Source organism: Amblyomma maculatum, chromosome 1 (genome assembly GCF_055883805.1).
Source record: "Amblyomma maculatum isolate TAMU_Amacu chromosome 1, ASM5588380v1, whole genome shotgun sequence".
NCBI classification, from domain to species: Eukaryota; Metazoa; Arthropoda; class Arachnida; order Ixodida; family Ixodidae; genus Amblyomma; species Amblyomma maculatum.
In genome coordinates this window covers 366,285,531-366,304,451 of record NC_139344.1, presented here as the reverse complement: position 1 = coordinate 366,304,451, position 18,921 = coordinate 366,285,531, and the positions used below count along the sequence as shown (strand labels likewise).

Sequence of the window (18,921 nt, the reverse complement as noted above, 5' to 3'; positions counted from 1 at the left end):
TGCGTTTGCGTTTTCAAACACGCTCTGTATACCCCATATAAAAGCCATCGCGTCTACTGATGCGTCTGAAGCAAGGAGGTTGCAGACGCGGCTCAAGCGTGTCGTCTGCTTCCTGCCTGCTTGAATACGTCTTCATACGTGGTGGATTTTCATGCGTACAAAAGTTTGTTTAAAAACTCAAACGCCGTAATATTTTTCGTTGCTTTGCTGAAAGAAGAGGACAAGTAACATTTAAAATTTCTGCCTTAATCATACACCGAGAAATCGTCCTGATAGTAATCACAGAGGCTCTCCTCTAGATACCCCATTACTAAGCGGGCGATATAACCGTTGCTTTGCGGGCTCTTGGTAGCTAATTCTCACCATGAATGAGGCGTTTGCATTCATCATCATCAGCCTGATTATGCCCACTGCAGGGCGAAGGCCTCTCCCATATTTCTCCACTTAACCCGGCATTCATTCATCCATAAGTCTTTATTAGCAAAGATGACCTGATGTTTAGAAGGGAAGTGGGTGGTTTAGGTGGTGGTTGAGGGCACCAAACTCCGACATAAAGTCTAGCAGGGCACTATGCGCTTGGCGCCGATAGTGGGGGCTGTCCAGTCTTGTCCAGCAATTTGTAGCGGACGCGGAGGTTCACCGTGCCAGGGCAGGTCAAGGCCAAGTGCTGCAAGTCAACGGAGTCAGCAGGGCAATTTGGGATGCCGATCCTGGTTCGGCGCCATCGAAAAAGGAAGCCCGGTGTGTACACTGCGCCGACTCGCACCTTGTGAGTGAGAACTTAGGCAGGGCGAGAAACACCAAACGAAATCGAAGGAGTAACGTCAAGCCCGGTGTGTACATTGCGCCGACTCGCACCTTGTGAGTGAGAACTTGGGCAGGGCGAGAAACACCAAACAAAATCGGAGGAGTAACGTCAAGCCCGGTGTGTACATTGCGCCGACTCGCACCTTGTGAGTGAGAACTTGTGCAGGGCGAGAAACACCAAACGAAATCGGAGGAGTAACGTCAAGCCCAGTGTGTACATTGCGCCGACTCGCACCTTGTGAGTGAGAACTTGTGCAGGGCGAGAAACACCGAACGAAATCGCAGGAGTAACGTCAAGCCCGGTGTGTACATTGCGCCGACTCGCACCTTGTGAGTGAGAACTTGTGCAGGGCGAGAAACACCAAACGAAATCGGAGGAGTAACGTCAAGCCCAGTGTGTACATTGCGCCGACTCGCACCTTGTGAGTGAGAACTTGGGCAGGGCGAGAAACACCAAACAAAATCGGAGGAGTAACGTCAAGCCCGGTGTGTACATTGCGCCGACTCGCACCTTGTGAGTGAGAACTTGTGCAGGGCGAGAAACACCAAACGAAATCGGAGGAGTAACATCAAGCCCAGTGTGTACATTGCGCCGACTCGCACCTTGTGAGTGAGAACTTGGGCAGGGCGAGAAACACCAAACAAAATCGGAGGAGTAACATCAAGCCCGGTGTGTACATTGCGCCGACTCGCACTTTGTGAGTGAGAACTTGTGCAGGGCGAGAAACACCAAACGAAATCGGAGGAGTAACGTCAAGCCCAGTGTGTACATTGCGCCGACTCGCACCTTGTGAGTGAGAACTTGGGCAGGGTAAGAAACACCAAAAGAAATCGGAGAAGTAACGTCGGGGACAAGGTCCCTCAAAAACACCCTCAGCTTATGTCTAAGGCGTATGATGAAAAACTCGGATAATATGAGAGGGATGGGAGAACAGTAAGGGTAATCCGAGTTGGACGGGCTCGCATCAAGGCTATATGCAAGTGGTCTTCCTCTTGCTGCGCGCCAGCTGCCCCGTGGACAGTCCTGTTCGCGGTCCCTTGCGCGTGATGTGAATCCGTAGAGAGACTTTCGAGGTCTCTTGCAGGTAGCGGCAGTGGTGGTCAAGCGATAACCTCACTACGCGATATAAATCGAAGGTCTCTGTGCACAGGAATTTGACCTTCAGTGATCATGAAATATATGGCGCCTTTCCTAATTAAGCCACCTTACTTTCCTTACTCTTCTGCTCGCTTACCTTGCACATGTGCTACTGTGCTTCGTGTTGTGCCGACTGTATCGCCCCCTTTTTGCATCTTTCACACTAGCGGTGGAGGGAGAGGCCATGTGGCTCCTGCTCGGCCAACTATGCCTGCGTCTGAGCCAAACGAATGAGCAGTTTAGTAACACCCATCGCTAAAAATGTGTTCTTGGCAGTGTCGCCATTTTCCCATCACGTTTTGCCTTTCCCGCCGCGAGACAGAGGATCCACTCGAGAAGGTCACATTGGGCCAAAAGAATCACGACTTGATGAGAGGTGGCCTGTTAGACTGAGGTAAACGCGATGCGCCTGCGTGGCATCGGGAAAATTTTGGCTCACTGTTTAAGGCCTTTGATAGGCTTCAAAACAACAGTATGAAGCGAACCAGCCTGTTTTGCGAAACATTCTGTACTGTAAGAAAATATTTGCACTCCATAATCTCTATGCTGCTGGGAACATGTTACTTTATATATTTTTGACGCAATTTTATGTATTCCCAACTACTCACCTGCTTCTGAATTCAGCAGAAGTCCTCGTCGCGTTCGAAGAGGGGAAGGCGTGAAACTACAAAGCCAAAATGGGGTAACTGGGTTTCAAATTGACTTCTCAGCTATCCGTTGCCTAGACGCCGGGTGCTCAAGTGCTTGAACGCATCCGAAAGACTGCGAGTGGCTGACATTCAGAGGAATTTAAGAACACCTCAAACAGCAGTTCAGCAGCCGGAGTTATCCACTTTTATTGGCTCACCATATACCGTTTCTTTTTCATGAGTGATCCGCCTACAGTGGCTGCTTCCCATTCACGTTTGTAACAAATGCTGGATCTCACAACCAGCATATGGCGGACTCTGTCGTCAGATCCTCGCCGAGTGTACATGTCGTGAACTGTTGTATGTGTTTCTTCCTGTGTCCTGTCCAAGTTGTTGCGCATTTCTCTTATATACTGTACATGTCGGGACGTCCGCAGTACGTATGTTTTCGTATGCGGAGGTTTGTGGCGATAGCGCCGAAACATTAGTCCATTTACATACCTCAATTTACATTCAAAAACAAATCGCTTAAACATGAAACAAGCTTGAGAAAAAAATGAGAGAGATTTAACCAACCTATACCAGGTTATAACGGGCGGAGGCACCCGTCGCTGTGGCTCAGTCGTTATGATGCTAGGATGATGAACCCTAGAACCCGACCGGTTCGAGTATGATAAGCGCCGATGGTTTTTTAAGTATTTAGTTAAAGCGCTACATGCGAACTAGCAAATTTACAAGCAAATTTAATAAGTCTTAGTATTCAGCCCGGAGTACCACTTCACTTCTAAATATCCTAATCCAGACTTTGAAACTTAGGCGAATAAGACAAGGTAGGGCCTCGTGAAGAGCTCCAGGTAAAAGGTGCAGCTCTAGCCTGCACCCGGCGATCTCGGTAGCTGCAACCCAGAGAGTAAAACTTCCATTTTAAAGCACAACGTCATTTCAAGATCCCGAACGGTTCGTGGGCACTTGGAAAAATATCACGAAACAGACAGATACATACGCGATCAGTGGGGAGTCTTTATTCGTTCGTGGAGTGAGGCGGTGTGGACCACAGGGTGTCGCCCTTATAAAGCGTGTTCATCTCAACGAGAACACCACTAATACGATCTGTCGGGCTACAACGAGGATAGGATGTTATTCGGCAATTACCCGAAGTCCTCAGTGCGGTGGGTCAATTGCTAGCCGGAGCTCCTTGGGCGCAACATGTTGGCTTGTATGATATTCTTGAGTTCGCTAATTGAGACTGGGTCCAGGTCTGCTGCAGTTCACGTAGTTCTTCCCGAAAAACGTGTGAGGAGTCTTCGAACAGTAGTGTGAGAATATGGGCTACTGGTTCATTGACAGCATTCAAAAAAGAGCAACGAACAAGGACTACACAAACACTACACACGCGCTAATTACTATCGGCGGAAAACGTATCTGTGTGTGCAATATACTATAGCGAGGACGAAAAGCCATTCGTTGAAGGCTACGTCTATTTACAAAAATGAGTTGTTGCCGCTGCTAGTCAATCGGTGGGGTGGACAGTCGAAGGCGCAATCAAGGTCCGCTTGCTGAAACAGTTCTTCTCTCAAGAGTTCTTGCTCATGCTCCTAAATGACGCTTCTTCGGCGGACAGTGTGACTATAGGGCTAAAATATCTAAAAGGACCGATCATCATACTGAGGTAAGGGAACATATAAGAAAGAATTTTCTCCCAGAATTTCACTGAAAGCCTGTAGGCGTGTCAGCCTCCTATTGTATACAATGCAGTCTGTCTGATGCGCGCACATGATATCACTGGTGTGGTATCTTGTATACGAAGTCTTTCTGATAGGATTCCCTAGCAAAAAAAACTGTATGAGTCAAAATAACCTCATACAGGTTTCTCACACGAAACTCATAATAAACTCATATACCTCTCATATAATCTCATATATTCCTCATACGTTGAATGATATCTGTATGAGATTATATGACATTCGTACAAGTTTTGTATGAGTTTAGTATGAGAAATCTGTATGAGATTATTGTGACTCATGGGCTTTTTTTCACTAGGGTTATTGTCGCTGCTCCTTTAAGCATAACATACACCGGATTTCTATAGTGTTTTCTGTCTTCGGCAGAACGAGAGAAAAAAGATGGCTCTACAGGAGCCTTAGTTCGCAAGTCGAGACGAAGACAAGTCCACTTGTCGAAACTTTGACTCGGCTTGCGAACTGAAGCTCCCCCGTCTACACTTGTTCAGTGCTTTTTAATGTCTCTGGAATGAGACATCGCACAATATAAAACTTTCGAAGCTACATGCATTGCGAAAAGAAGCGGCAAATAAGTTGGAAATACTTTTCTTTCATGAAGTTTTTTTTTTCTTTTTTTTTTTCTGTTCAGCAGCGGAGCGCTGGGTGTAACGTTACAGATGATTAAACGTGGCGCGAAGGACACGTAATTTGCTCACTTTTCCGACTTTCTTATATTAACGTCTCAACTATTTGGTAAGTTTGTTCGGAACTTAAACTTAAAAAAATGAATCGCAGCTTTCCCACGTCTCAAGCAATCTATACTATTGTGTGACGTCAAAGCCGTCCCTCGGCGGTTTGAACCGACATGGGACGAGAACAAAATTATATAAATTATTAAATTCTAAATTCCGTATCGTGGCTCATGTAGGGTAATCTCTTGGGCACTATAAAAAAAAGTGTCCATTCCAAAACTTCATGTTCGGCTCTTGTAAGCAAAGCAAGTTTGGTTGTCACAGACTCAAATCTTGATCTCTCTCAGACGAAAGAAATAACGCATAAAATACGCATTGAATTAAAATGTTTTTTTTTTTCTAATCTTTCGAGACTGTATTTCGTAAATTACCGTCCCTTCTGACAGACCTGCAAATAATGCAGTCCCAATACGCGTAGTTTAACACGTCTGGTCTTACGTGACAGTCAAACTTTCTTAAAGGCTACTAACTATAATCTCGGTGTCTGGAACAAATCCTCAAAACTCGTCATTTTTTTATTCGCAAATGTGGCTTTCCCAAGCCCTTAACCATAGTTCATATTAATTTGTTGTGTGCTATTTTTCTGCAGCGTAGCTACAAACAAAGAGCACGAACTGTTAAGCACTGCTGTACACTGCATTTGTACATCAGAAACACATATGCGTCATCTTCACAGGTGTTTTCAAGGTTTCCAAACCTTGTGGCGATCTCCGACTCCAGCAATGACACCATTATGGAATGTTTGACCCTAAAACGGACGGAATTCAACGCAAAGAAAAAAACAGCCACCTATCTCTTTCTTTTTAGAGGCCACGATGAAGGAGAAAAGTAAGCATATCAGCTTTTACACATTTACTACCATGCATGCCGAAGCTGTCCACATAAAACCAATTTAAGTTGCTCAAAGAAGCCAACAATTTTTATTAAGGCATCCTCGGGTATGGCTGCTCATCTCAAGCGCCATTAAAATTGTTTCACGAGTGGTAGCTGCACACACATTACTAAAAATTTATATTTTTTTTCAAAGTTTCCCTATGTTGCTTTCAGCGTCATCTTGGAGCGCTCGAATTGAAGCGTTCCGTTCATGCGTATGATGTAAAGAGATTATTCCACCCAGAAGAATTCCTTCAGCTGACAACGGTCGCCTTGCAATGGCATTGAGCACTCCATATGACTAATTGATTGATTGGTTGATTAGCTTTATTCGGGAAAATTGGGGGTTAGGGGTAGGGGGTTATGGAAGAGAGCAACGCATGATAGATTAGAAATAATGGAGTAGAAAAGGGTCTTCTTACGTGTAGCTGTGCGAAATAGAAGGGACTCTGGCTCGCATGTATCGAACAGGCAGGCTGGGGGCTAAATGTAAGGATATAAATGCAGGCGACATTCCTAGGGGTAACGTTACGGCCCCCCAAAAAAGCTAACCAACAAAGCAAGTAGCCGCGCCCTCAACGGAATGTGCTCCAAATATTGCGGTGTCAAAAGGCGTAAAAACATTTGCCGTCTAATTATCTCAAGTTGTGATTGTGAGAATGCTACAGTTTTCAAGTCTGAGTTCAATTTTGCCATAGTCGCTTATCATAGTCGCTCTTCCCATACGTTGAGTCCATGCTACCGCCGAGATCCCATTTTCAGTGTCAAACTTTCGTTCTCTCCCAAAACGCTTACGAGGATTTAGCCCTGAGATATACAAGTAAGTAGTGTTGATCCTAACCGCCCTCCCACGAGATATCAGGAGCTGTTCATACACTCCTGCGTATAAACTGGCGCAGCTGCGAGCTGCCAACAGCCTGCGATTTGCCAGGCTGTGAACTACCTGGGAACTGCGAACTATACCAACTGCCAGCGCAAATGCCACGCATTTTAAGCCATATCACACGAGGTCACAGTGATCACGTTTGGGTCTTGCTTACGTGTTCTGCTATTCTATATAACAATTGCTTATGTAGTTGGTTTTCTGTTTTACTCTTTTTTTTCTCATTGGCTGTGTACCATTTTGTATTTTGTGCGTGCTAAATAGCGTTTTCTAACTGTGCCTATTATTTACTTTTTTTCGTACTCAGGTGTTTGTTGCTTTTATTTTTTTTAGTTGTTGTAACTTGGTAATTAAGTCGATATTGTGATCTGCGTCAAGTGTTCACTGTTCTAGCAAATATCACCGCGTATTCATTTTATTTGTATCACTGTATTCCACTCTACTCTTCAATGTTTCAGCGATTATTGAGGGTATGTAAAATAAATAAACATTTTATGAAAGGCAACGCCTGAAACTACACTAACCAATCGTATGTATAACTTTGGTTGATGACTGACTCAATGGTAAAGGAGCTTCACATGCACGTCGAGTATGACAGCCGTGACACTGACTAGCAGCGCAATCAAATGATTACTATACAGTTCTGAACAAGCCGCTGCACATGGCGGAATGTTTTTGCTTTTGATGCAGACCTTGTCCCATTCTCAGAACCAGGGACCCAATGTATGTTATAGTGCAGAGTATGTTCCTTTAACAAGACAATGGTTGGCAACAAGAACACGGTTGGCAACAACGGTTGGCAACAGGAGCAACGGTTGGCAACTTGGCTGATTGAGTTCTCCACGTTGCGAGTGATAAATGAAAACAGGTTAATATCAAAAATGTGTTTTCTTTTTTTTTTTTTTAGAAAAAAATGTATCCTTCTATGTAACAGAAGGGTCCACGCCAGATAGATTTGAGTACTACACTGAGGAAGGTAAGTTAATATCTTCTGCATTAGCTTCCATATATAGTAACGATAGCTCTGGTAGCAGATTTCCTATCTTTATTGAAGGAAGCTAGCTTTATACGCAGGGCAATGTTTTGCACACATGCGAGCGAAAGTAAATACCGCCGCTTGTCATGCACACTTTGCTCATGTTTCCTGCAGCTCACACTTGCCATAAATGGAGTTACTTGCGAATTTTTTTTTTTTTTCAAAACTTGGATCTTTGTTTAATGATTGAACTATCTCTGCTTTGCCAAACAAATTCTAAAGACACTTTCTGATACGAGACGTGAGCGCCGATATTTAAGCGTTTTACGATATGCAGAAGCCAAAGATTTCAAGAGATGCTTGTATGTATTTGTGCGGAGTTATGAAGAAATCTTCAATTCTATCACGATCCAAATAGAATTTCTGAGGAGAAGAGAAAGAAGAGCCACGATATAGTTGTGCGAAAAAAGACATATACAAGACAGGGTACAGGACGAGCGCAAACTACCAACTGTTTATTGGAAGAAAAAGGGATCCTACCACGCATGCGTTCATAGCTTAATCGCTCTCAACCCAGCCGGTATCAGGAATCAGCATTGACATGGCAAAACACGTAAGACTAGACACTTAAAATAAATGTAACGAAATATAAACGAAACAGAACTTAACAATAGCGGTCAGTCAATCGCAGCAAAAGCAGTGCCAGGTATTGGAAGTAAAACCTAAAACCTAAAAACAAAACAAACAAGGTAAAATAAAAGCAACCAAAGGCAACTAGCAAAAAAAAATGTTGCAATAGCAATAAATCACTCGTAGCAAAAGCAGTGTCATGTAGTCGAAGCAAAACTAGTCAAAACCTAAAACCTAAAAACCAGAAAACAAAAAAGGTAAAATAAAACCACTATACCACTAAACATAGGTCGTCAGACGCAAGTGACAATCAGTAGGTACTGGGCCTCTTAACCTAGATCATCTTCATCTTTTTCAGCAGCGTCTTATCCACAGCTGCCACGATTGCACAGGGAAAACCGGCAACTGAAAACCTGCCCATCTGATCATTAAAACTTTCCTGAATTTTGTGTGGACACGTCGTCATGAGGGCGGATTCGAGGCACAGAGCGAAAATCCCCCTCTTAATTATTTTGAGTGCACCGAACTACAGGGCAACAGGCCCTTCTGGACTCTGGGGCGATACAACCAGCAAACATCGTTGTTCGAAAGGATCACGTGGATGTCTAAAAATGTATGTAGGCCAGACTGGAGGCTGCGTGGGCGATTGTGCACGGGAACACAACTTATCATTAACAACCGAGAAAGGGTCTAATTTGGTCTAATTTGGCTAAGCATTGGGTGTCCTGCAGGGGTTGTCAGCTTCGGCTGTTTGAGATTAGGATTCTGGGCAAGAGTCGCAATTCACTCACACGTGAACTAATGGAAGCGTAGCTTATAAATAAAAAAGGAAATGGCTGTATCAGCGGTTCTCCTGTTGTGCTGCACAAAAGGGAGAAAGCTTATCTCGATAAAATGATCTAGGTTTCGAGACTCGGCGTCTACTGATTGTCACTTGCGTCTGACGACCTGTCTTTGGAAGTACAGTGGCTTTATTTTACCTTTTTTTTTTGTATTTCTTCTTCCTATAGCATTTTAGGTTCTTGACTGCTCTTCCATATCTACAGCGCGATAAACGGGACAAGAGAACACAATAACGACAAACACAGCGCTGCGTTCTCTTGTCCCGTTTATCGCGCTGTAGATATGGAACATCGTCACCAACTCGCCCAACAACTGACCTTGTTGACTGCTCTTGCTTCGACTACATGACACTGCTTTTGCTACGAGTGACTGACTGCTATTGCAACAATTGTTTGTTAGTTACCTTTCGTTTTATTTTTTTTTTTTATTTTACCTTGTTTGTTTTGTTGTTGCGTTTTAGGTTTTTGACTGCTATTGCTTCCAATACTTGACACTGCTTTTGTTACGAGTGACTGACTGCTATTGCTAAATTCTGCTTCGTTTATATTTTGTTGCCTTCGTTTTAAGTGTCTACTCATACGTGTTCAGCTATATCGCTGCTGATTCCTGATGCCGGCTGGGTTGAGAACGATTAAGCTATGAACGCATGCGTGATCGAGGGTTTAAGTATGTTCCCTTTTTCTTCCAATGAACAGGTCGTAGTAATTGCCCTCGTCCTGTACCCTGTCTTGTGTGTGTCTCTTTTCGCGGAACTGTATCATGTCTGAAGTAATGCACCAACTAGCCCAACAACACATCCTACCGAAGAGCCACGAGCGAGTAAAATAGAGCACGTGGCTCTTCTTTCTCTTCCTACGAGTAATTTTCTTTGGTTCGTAATTCTCTCGTATCTTGTGCATCTCTTTCACGAGTCCACAACGACAACGGCACTAGCTGTGACTCGGCTCGATATAAAGGCTGCGCTCTAAAAGAATAGAGGTCGTGGTCTTTCCGCTTAGAAGATGGCCAAAAGCTCTAAATTAATCTCTGGTGGCGTCGTCATTCAAATGGACAGCCCGGAGCTGGTCGTCTCTGTCCCGGATGAGCACGAGGGTTTTCCATAGGTTCTCGTTGCTAACCAGGAGGCCTTTCACTGCTGTTACCGGCCACCATTCCTTGAAAAATTCTTTACGATAGCCCCGAGAAAATTGCAAGAATATCGCAAAAAGTACTGCGATGAAAATCTCAATTTAAAGATAAGTAAAAAATAACGATATGATATTTTTATGAAAGAGCAATTCATTGCCAGAACTGTTACATTTGAGATCAAATGGTAGCGATTTTTCAGGAGTGTAAAACCTACTGGAAATCATGGAAATGATGTGCCAGTAAATGTTTCAGTAAAGAAAGGGTCCTATATATATCTATCCATTTTCGCGAAATTCCACAGCGATAATGCCTGCATTTGAATTTTTTTTTTATTTATCCCATTCATTTTATTACCAGGCTTTTCGCAGCTATTTATATCGTGAAATTAAAGTTTACGAACAACAGCGAGCACTAAAACTTCAGTGTTAGTGACGTGATATTTAGATTTATGTCAATTCTTGCAATACGAAACAAACTTAATGCAATGTTTTAGACTTGCTTTCAAAACACAGTGCGCCACCGCATCACCTACTGCTGCTATTAAGAGAATGTTTCTACTGAAACTTGGCCCCGACATAAATTTTTTCGATTCCAATTATTGCTCAGTTCTGCTGCATATAGAAATTAGTTGTCTTGTTATTCGATTCCAGACCCTGGGCAGAAATTCGTTGGAATAATTCGGTACACTAACATCATAAACTGCTATGTGGTTGACGGACCTTACCATGGCGGAGAGCGTAAGTACCATTGTCTTCCCATGATTGATGTGGCTATTATGAAGCATAATCCCAGTCGAAAAAAAACTACAGAACTTTGTCAAAAACACGACAAAATATCCTGTAGTTCTGTCGTAACCATCAGATTTTTCTGTAGTTCTGTAGTACTTTTCTGTAGTATATTTCTGTTGTCTGTAGTTCTGTAGCACTTTTTTGTTGTAACTACAGATATTTCTGATGTTACGACAGAATGTTCTGTTGTCACAACAGGTTTCCCGTCAAAAACCGCACAGAAATTCTGTCGTAACATCAGAAAATTTTCTGTAGTTTTTTTCCGACTGGGAATGAATACTTAAAAATGAAATAATCACTCGAGGTGTCACGCAAAGCCTTTGAAATGTTGGTTTCAAGTGGAGTAAGGCTCATAAGAGCACATTCAGTTTCATTCCTAAGAGAGAGAGAAAGAAATTGGTTTGATCTAAGGAAAAGCGGAAATGTCGGCTGTAGAGACCCTGGCCTGCGACTCCACGGAGAGGAAGGAGAAAAAGTGAATAAGGGAGAGAGTTAGTGGGCCAATAGACGGTGAAGATGACATGGTACAATAAAATTATTCGTTGTGGTCCAAATTGCTGAGGATACCTCGCACACACTTGGCGGCATTACATTCACGTCACTATACAGCAAATGTCTTTCATGCACAATAGTTCATAAACACAGATGGAGTTGTAAAGAAGAACTTTCCCTTTTCGTTGCACTTCGTTCAGCGCACATGCAGCCCATTTAGTCCGCACACACCAGTAATCACTGCCCACATACCGGCACAGGTGCAGAGGTAAGCTCTGCGTTTCCTGATGCAGGCATAAACTCGTAAAGCAGGCACACCAAACCGCCAGAACAAGCTCCAAATAGACATTTTCCAGCAGAAATATGTATGTAAATAGGGGTACGCACTGTAAATTATGTTCTCGCACACATCACAACACACGCAGATGTCACATGCGGCAATCTAAACCCGTTTCTCTTAATACTTCGAAGAGAGCCCTCGTCGCACACGTCAGACAGTTTCGCCATGGCGCATAACATATAGTTTTCTCCGAAAGAGGCCGGCTTTCCAACTCCCAGAGAGTTGTCTCCGATTCCCTAGTAGCTCTCATCAATGTAGTGAGGGCGCTCACAGTTACCATGAAATGTTGTCTCTGGCACATTGTAGTTCAAGCGGTTCGGACTGGTATCAGCTCTCTAATTATGACGATAGCTGTTTGTGTGCGCTACATCAAGCCGTAAACGAATCCCTACCAAAAAAGCCATGAGATATCAATAACCTCATAGGTGGGTGCTTATACTAAACTCGTAAAGATCTCATATCATCTCATACAAATATCATTCAACGTATCAGAAAAATGAGATTGTATGACATTTGTATGAGTTTGGTATAAGATCAGTATGAGGTTTTCGTGACTCAGGTTTTGCACTAGGTATGGAGCAGTTTCCTGACTGCTTTGATGGTAGCTGACGTCGTAAACCTTCGTCAAGGGGACAGACGTGATCATGCTGATCTCACATCATTACAGTGTAATTGCACCGCAATCTGCATTGAAAGAGCCAGAAAGGCTGCCGAATCCTCGAGAAAGAGATTTGTACGGAAGCCTGGTCGTCATGATAGAGAGACAGATGATAGTTTGCGCCGGTTCTGTTCTCTTCGTTTGTGCTTCGCCTCAACGCTGTTATTCTCAACAGAATGTACCAACTATCTCAACTGTCCGTATCACTGAGGGGTCGTCCTAGTCCAGTGCTAGGTAAACCTTGCACACAGAGCGAAACAATCTACGCTTTGTCCTACGCTACCCTAATGGCGCACGCGAATTCCTGGCAACACTTGATGAACAAGCCTACAGCGCTAAGTGAATTGCTATCGCGACAGTATGCGTGCGCCGACCGAACAATACACCACGAGTTCGACATCATCCTTTTATTGGCATGACCAGTAATGATATTTATTTACGTTTGTGGTGTTCAACTTCCCAAAGCAACTCAGGCTATGAGAGACGCAAAGAGCTCTATTTCTTCACCCTGACACTGCTCGACGGTGCAGGCTGATTTCTGCTGGTGCACGTGCACTAAAACAAGGTTCAGTCTCAGTCGGTAAGCTTTCAGACCTGTCTCGACGAGTGGCCGCGTACGGCTCTACATCGCAGTGCATTTCAGTAGAGCCGCCGTCAAAACTGGTTAAGCTGAAAAAATGGAGACAGGACACATACGTGCTACGCGGGTGATAAGCTCATTTCATGCTTAATGCTACTCTCAATTAAGGAAGAAGCAGTTGTTTTTCCCTGAGAATAGGTTACCTTGGTTGACGCTCTATTTCCTGCTGGCATATCCGATAAGCGACAAATACGTTAGCGCCGTGAAGAGCACGCTTGCTGTTTGCGAAGTTATCGCAAAATCACGCGCTCTCGACAGTCAGAGCTACTGATACTAGGGTGGCCCCATTCTAGCCACCCTACTGATACGCAGTAACGACGAACATCGCCATTTTAAGTTCGTGGTATCATCGCGCCTTGTTCGGCGCAGATATAAACATTGCACTGCTTTCACGTTACCTATCCCACGAAACACAAAAAGAGCTAATTGACATCTAGAATATGTCTAGGCCAAGAAATGGGCACTTCTAAAAGAAGTCTCATTTGCGATGTTCTGTAGACCCAAGAGCTACAAGCCTTCCTGTAGCTCCGATTTAGCTCTGCTAACGCTACGCCAGTAGAAGTCTTGAAAACTTCTCGCCTAGAAAATTTTTATACTCGTTCTAGACATTGCTTCTAGCTGTAGTTCTGCTATAGCTGTGCTAGCAGACATCTTTAAACCCTCTTGGCTAGAACGTCTCTATTCTTGTTTTAGATGTGTAACGATTTGCAGTTTCTGCTCATTGTCCTCAATTCTGCATGTGAGGTCACACAGTGCTCTGCTGTGAGAGCTTTTTTTTCTAAATTCAATGAAATTACACAGTTAACTGGGGAGAAGGCGAATTGATGGAGGCTTGCACTTTGTACAACACAATGAGACACAGCTAGAGATGGCACAAAGTCAGTGGGCTGAAGAGAATTAAAATTTTAAAATTTTTATAGAATTTTAAATTTTACTCCTTTACCACTCCACCGAGTATGTGCCATCTCTAGCTGTTTCTTATAGTGCTGTAGAAAATGCAAGCCTTCAACAATTCACCCTCTCCCCAGTTTCCTGTAAAATTTAAAATTTAGAAAAAAAATGCTCTCAAAGCAGACTATTGTGTGAACTTACATGCAGAATTGAGGACAATGAGCACAAACTACAAATCCCTACACTCAATAGTGAATGCACATGCTGAATGTATGAAGAACCCATGCTTCTCCAGTCCGAATTTGTATTGCACTCCATTTACAAAAGTAAAAGCAATCAGCAAACAAACTTGTTGACAATATGTATTTTAGAAGCCTTTTTTGAAGGTTCTTCTGCAAAAGTAAATTCCAAACAACCGGCACTGGCAAAAAACAGTTAAGTTACAGGCATGCATGCAAATGCACTGGTGTAAACTCACTGGAACCATCCACCCATAAGGTTCTGCATAAAAATATTTTTATAACTTGCACAGATATATAAAATCATAATGCACACTGAAGGCATTGGCTGATGAGCTAAATTCAATGGCTTATTGTAAACTCCAGGTTCTGCCTTTTCCAGGAGTCTTTAAGACAGACAAGATTCCAGAAACCTGCAAAGACAAAAAAAAAAGGTTCAAAATAATCAAACGAGCCAAAGGCAGTGGCAGTTGAGCTACGTGCCTGAGTTTAGTGGGGTTTTTAAGAAAAAAAAAAATATGCACGGAGAAAGGAAACACCAAAATACGGAGATACTACTAGCATCTATTCAAAATGCCCGGACCTACCATGAACGCCATTGAAATCATTCACCTAGTAGGCCATGCACGAAAAAAAAAATCCCTCATAGCTCGCACCACAAAACGAGGTCGAGGCAGTGGCCTTATGCTTCTGGCACTGACCTACCGTGAACTTAAAGAACAGTCTTTTCTAGTATGCTTTAAGAGAAGATAGCTTTATTCACCCTGTGCATACATAGAAAACCTTAAAGTGAGCTGAGGTTACTGATTTGAAAACGCTACGGTGCAAAGATGACAACAAAAACGAATAGGACACCATATGCGCACAACTACCAACTATTTATTGGAAGAAAACACGAATATTCTACATCTGATGCCCGTGAAGTGCCGGAATTTTTTTGAATAGACTCATATAATTCCACATCTTCAACACGATCATTAGCAACAAAATAACTCCTCAAGATATATTCCTTCAGTTCTGCATTTGCTACCGCACATACTTAGCACGCATCAGTGAAGTTAACAAAGCCAATACAATACAGCTAAGTTGCTTGTTGGGCGAGTTGGTTGGACAGTACGTTAAAACAGCGCTAGAAACATGGCCAGATAGAAAGACAAACACGCAATATGTGTTTGTCTTTCTATCTACCCGTGTTTCTAGCGCGCTAGTTAGACGCATCTGCGGCTCAACTGCGGCGTGCTGCTTTCACCATACAAGAGAAGTGGAAAGTTACTTACTGTTGAGAAATATAAGCTCCATATCACAGCGCAGCAGTGGTTGTAAAATACAGTGCGGGAAAGCTGCAAAATCAGCGTAAATGTCCAAGCGCGGGAAACAAAGACAGCACACCGAACACACACCATCGAGAGCACGTTGAGTGACCGTTGAGCATGTCGAAAGACGAGAAAAGATGAGTTGAACGATCGGTGCGCGCGGGTAGCAAGTAGTCGCTAGCGACTGCAGCGCCAAAATGGTAATAAAGCAACCTGGCCTACAAAACCCAATATTACAAAAACAATTATGAGTTTAATTTTATTTTTAATTTGAGTTGTATGCTTTGCAAAGAAACAAGGAAAAAAAGCCAGAATCGATGAAGCAATGTTGACAAATTGTAAATCGCATCGGCATCGAGCAGAGCGCCACCACGCAGCAGGCTTCAGCGCGCCGAACGATGTTTGAGCGTACGATCGGCTCTCCTGCTGACTGTTCTCTTGCCCAAGCAACAAACAACAGAGCGGCGGTTTTCTCGTGCTCACAGGCAAGCCGGAGTAGAAGCATGTCATTCGCGTGCCTCCCGTCGTCTTTCAGGATCCGTATGCTACCCAAGTGCGGCCTTACGAGTGGCAATACGGTGATTTTCTGGTGTTGGCCAGGCAAGCTGGAATAAAGAGGCATTCGTAGCATGAAAAAAGTGTTGTCATTCGCGTGCCTCCCCTCGTCTTTCAGGACCGGTGTGCAATCCATGCAGCCTTACGAGCGGTAGGTTAGCTGGACCGTAAATGACGGGGCTTCGGTTCCCGCTAGAACGAACCGTAGTTTCAAAGTTCGAGATTATTTTAAAGCGGTCTCTTCTGTTCCTGATTATCAAATAATCAAGTTGAGACATTGGAATAATGCAAAGCTGTCTAACAATTTATGTGCCGTAATTATTGTTTAATTCCGTGGCTGCAATAAATCATGCGTAGAAAATGTTTGCTGTGATTCATGAACATTCTTTGAATAGGGATTCAACATTGTGAACAGGTGGAACATGGAGTATTTTTTTGCCGACGTTTAGAAGTTAGTAAACCCTTTCTACAATAGTATTTGTGAAAAGTTTCTGAATAAACATCGCTGAAAGGACTTTGGAAAAATATCTAATGGACGTCTCTAAAAAACACATCTGAGATGTCTTTGAAAAGGCGTCTTAGTATAGACGTGCTAAAGAAGTTTTCCAGGAAACTTCTTTCCGTCCACGTCTGTGAGACGTTTTGTTCTAGAACAAGATATTTGTAGCCTTCCAGAGCTGTTTAAAGAAGTTTATTAGACGTTATGTGTTTCGTGGGATATGATCCATATTACGACAATCCTTACCGCTGTAAAATATTTTCGGTGGTAACAGGCCGCGGGGCACTGAAACAACCAATAGCTCAACTTTGAAAGAACGACCAGTAGTTTGTACACGTAAGTCTCGAAGGAGTCGCAGCGTTTATTGTCTTCAGCCTTTGTTTAGTATTTAGCAGATACCTTTGAGTGTAGTAAACAGACATCTGTTTCATAATTATTTCCTACTGTGATCTGTTTCAGAATGTGTCCTCTTCGTATCGAAGGGCACAGAAGACGACGTTCCAGAAGAGTGTACCAGCGAGTTCGGACAAATTTGTGGCGTTACAGTGAATCTCTACCACCGAGACCTTTGCCGTGGTGTCTAGCCGGAGGATTGGGTGGTCAGCAGAAATGTATTACCCCTCGCCAAATAGAGGAGCCGGTCGAACATATCTACCAGCAATCTGCGGAAATTCCACTCCTCTGTTGCACATCTGGACCCAACGAATCACACTGACTATGATATTATCTTTCAAAACCCAAGAGCCTATTACAGCCAAAAACTCGGTTTAGCGAAACCCGATTTAACGACGATATACCACTCCCCTTCAGACGTCCCTAGGCCCCAATGCTTTGACTGACTGGGAAAACGAAACTCATTTCATAATCTCTCCTGATTTAATGAACCTCCTTTAGAAAACTGAATTCAAAAGTGATTAAATTTTGTCCTTTTTACATGCAATCCTCAAACATTCATTGATTGCAAGTTAACGGTAACATTACGGGACGCCTTCAGCCCGCTCTTGCTAAACTGCTGCGTGGAAAATGAGCTTTATAAAATTGAATTCACCAGATGGAGGTAAAGCGGTGGATGGCATTCATATGCCACTGCAGTTGTCTGTAACTTACGAGGAGAATTAAGACGTGCAAGACGCCCTTCAAACTTAAAAATCAATGCTGCCGTAGCTTACAAAGCGCTCGCAAGCAAACAAAGATCACCGAATGCTTTTCTGGAAAATAAATTTGTGGTCACGTGGAGCTCAAGTAGAGTGGTGGCGAAGGCTGGGCCCAAAAGCGGTTTATCGTTTTCCCTGATTGGCCTAAACCTGTCCCAATCGGTAATTTTGGGCTTTTTGAAGCGACGCGTTTTGACGCCCTTGCTGAAGGTGAGAACCAGAACATGGTCGCTGCCGAAATTTTGAGCTGTGTTTTTCCAGCTCGTGTCTCCCGTGTTTTTCCCAAGGGTAAAGTAGCTAACCCAAACCCCACCCGGGAGGACTGGGAGGCGACCCTACTCGCCTGTTTTTGCTCGAGTTTTCACACAATTTAATTCTAGGTCCTCAATTCAAGTACCGACGCGCATATCACGAAACAATTATTCGTTTGGTGCCACCCACACCTCTCTGACTACTGGTTCGCCCACCGTAGAAGAACGCGCCTTTCTCTTGGGGCCCTGATGTAGCTCGCGCCTCTGAAGACCTGATTTCGGCCCTCACCGCTACACCTGTCCTGGCCCATTTTAACCCTTGACCATACTGCTGACATTTTGATCATCCCGTACTTTCTGCGCATCGACGCCGAACAGTCTTGATCCTTCCCTCCGACCCAATATCAACTACCTGCGCACCGATGACTCCGATCCTTCCGTTAGCATGTTCATGCTGCGTGACGATACAAAAACATGCGCCAAGATGGCACGGTCTTTTTGTTTGTTGTGCCTACACATATCCACTATATTGTTTTGGCCCAAATTCATGACGCCCCTACAGCAGGGCCCCTGGAAGTGTCACGCACGCGCGTGCGCCGGTGATTTTTCTGGCCTGGTCTTTATCGCTTTGTGCGCTGCTACGTTGCAGCTTGTGACCTGTGCCAGAATTGGAGGAAAGCAGAAGCTTCAGACTAGTGGCATTCTTCAACCCATCGATGTC

At 43.8% G+C, this 18,921-nt stretch overlaps 1 long non-coding RNA gene across 1 annotated transcript in view; it reads left to right on the top strand.

The window, feature by feature from the left end:
- LOC146208037 (uncharacterized) overlaps positions 1-17,846 on the top strand; it is a 30,545-nt gene extending 12,699 nt beyond the window's left edge. The window contains exons 2-5 of the long non-coding RNA XR_014703361.1: positions 5,724-5,875; positions 7,711-7,779; positions 11,031-11,117; positions 17,255-17,846. This is a non-coding gene — a long non-coding RNA (uncharacterized LOC146208037). The remainder of the gene's footprint in view (positions 1-5,723; positions 5,876-7,710; positions 7,780-11,030; positions 11,118-17,254) is intronic.
- The last annotated feature ends 1,075 nt before the right edge of the window (positions 17,847-18,921 follow it).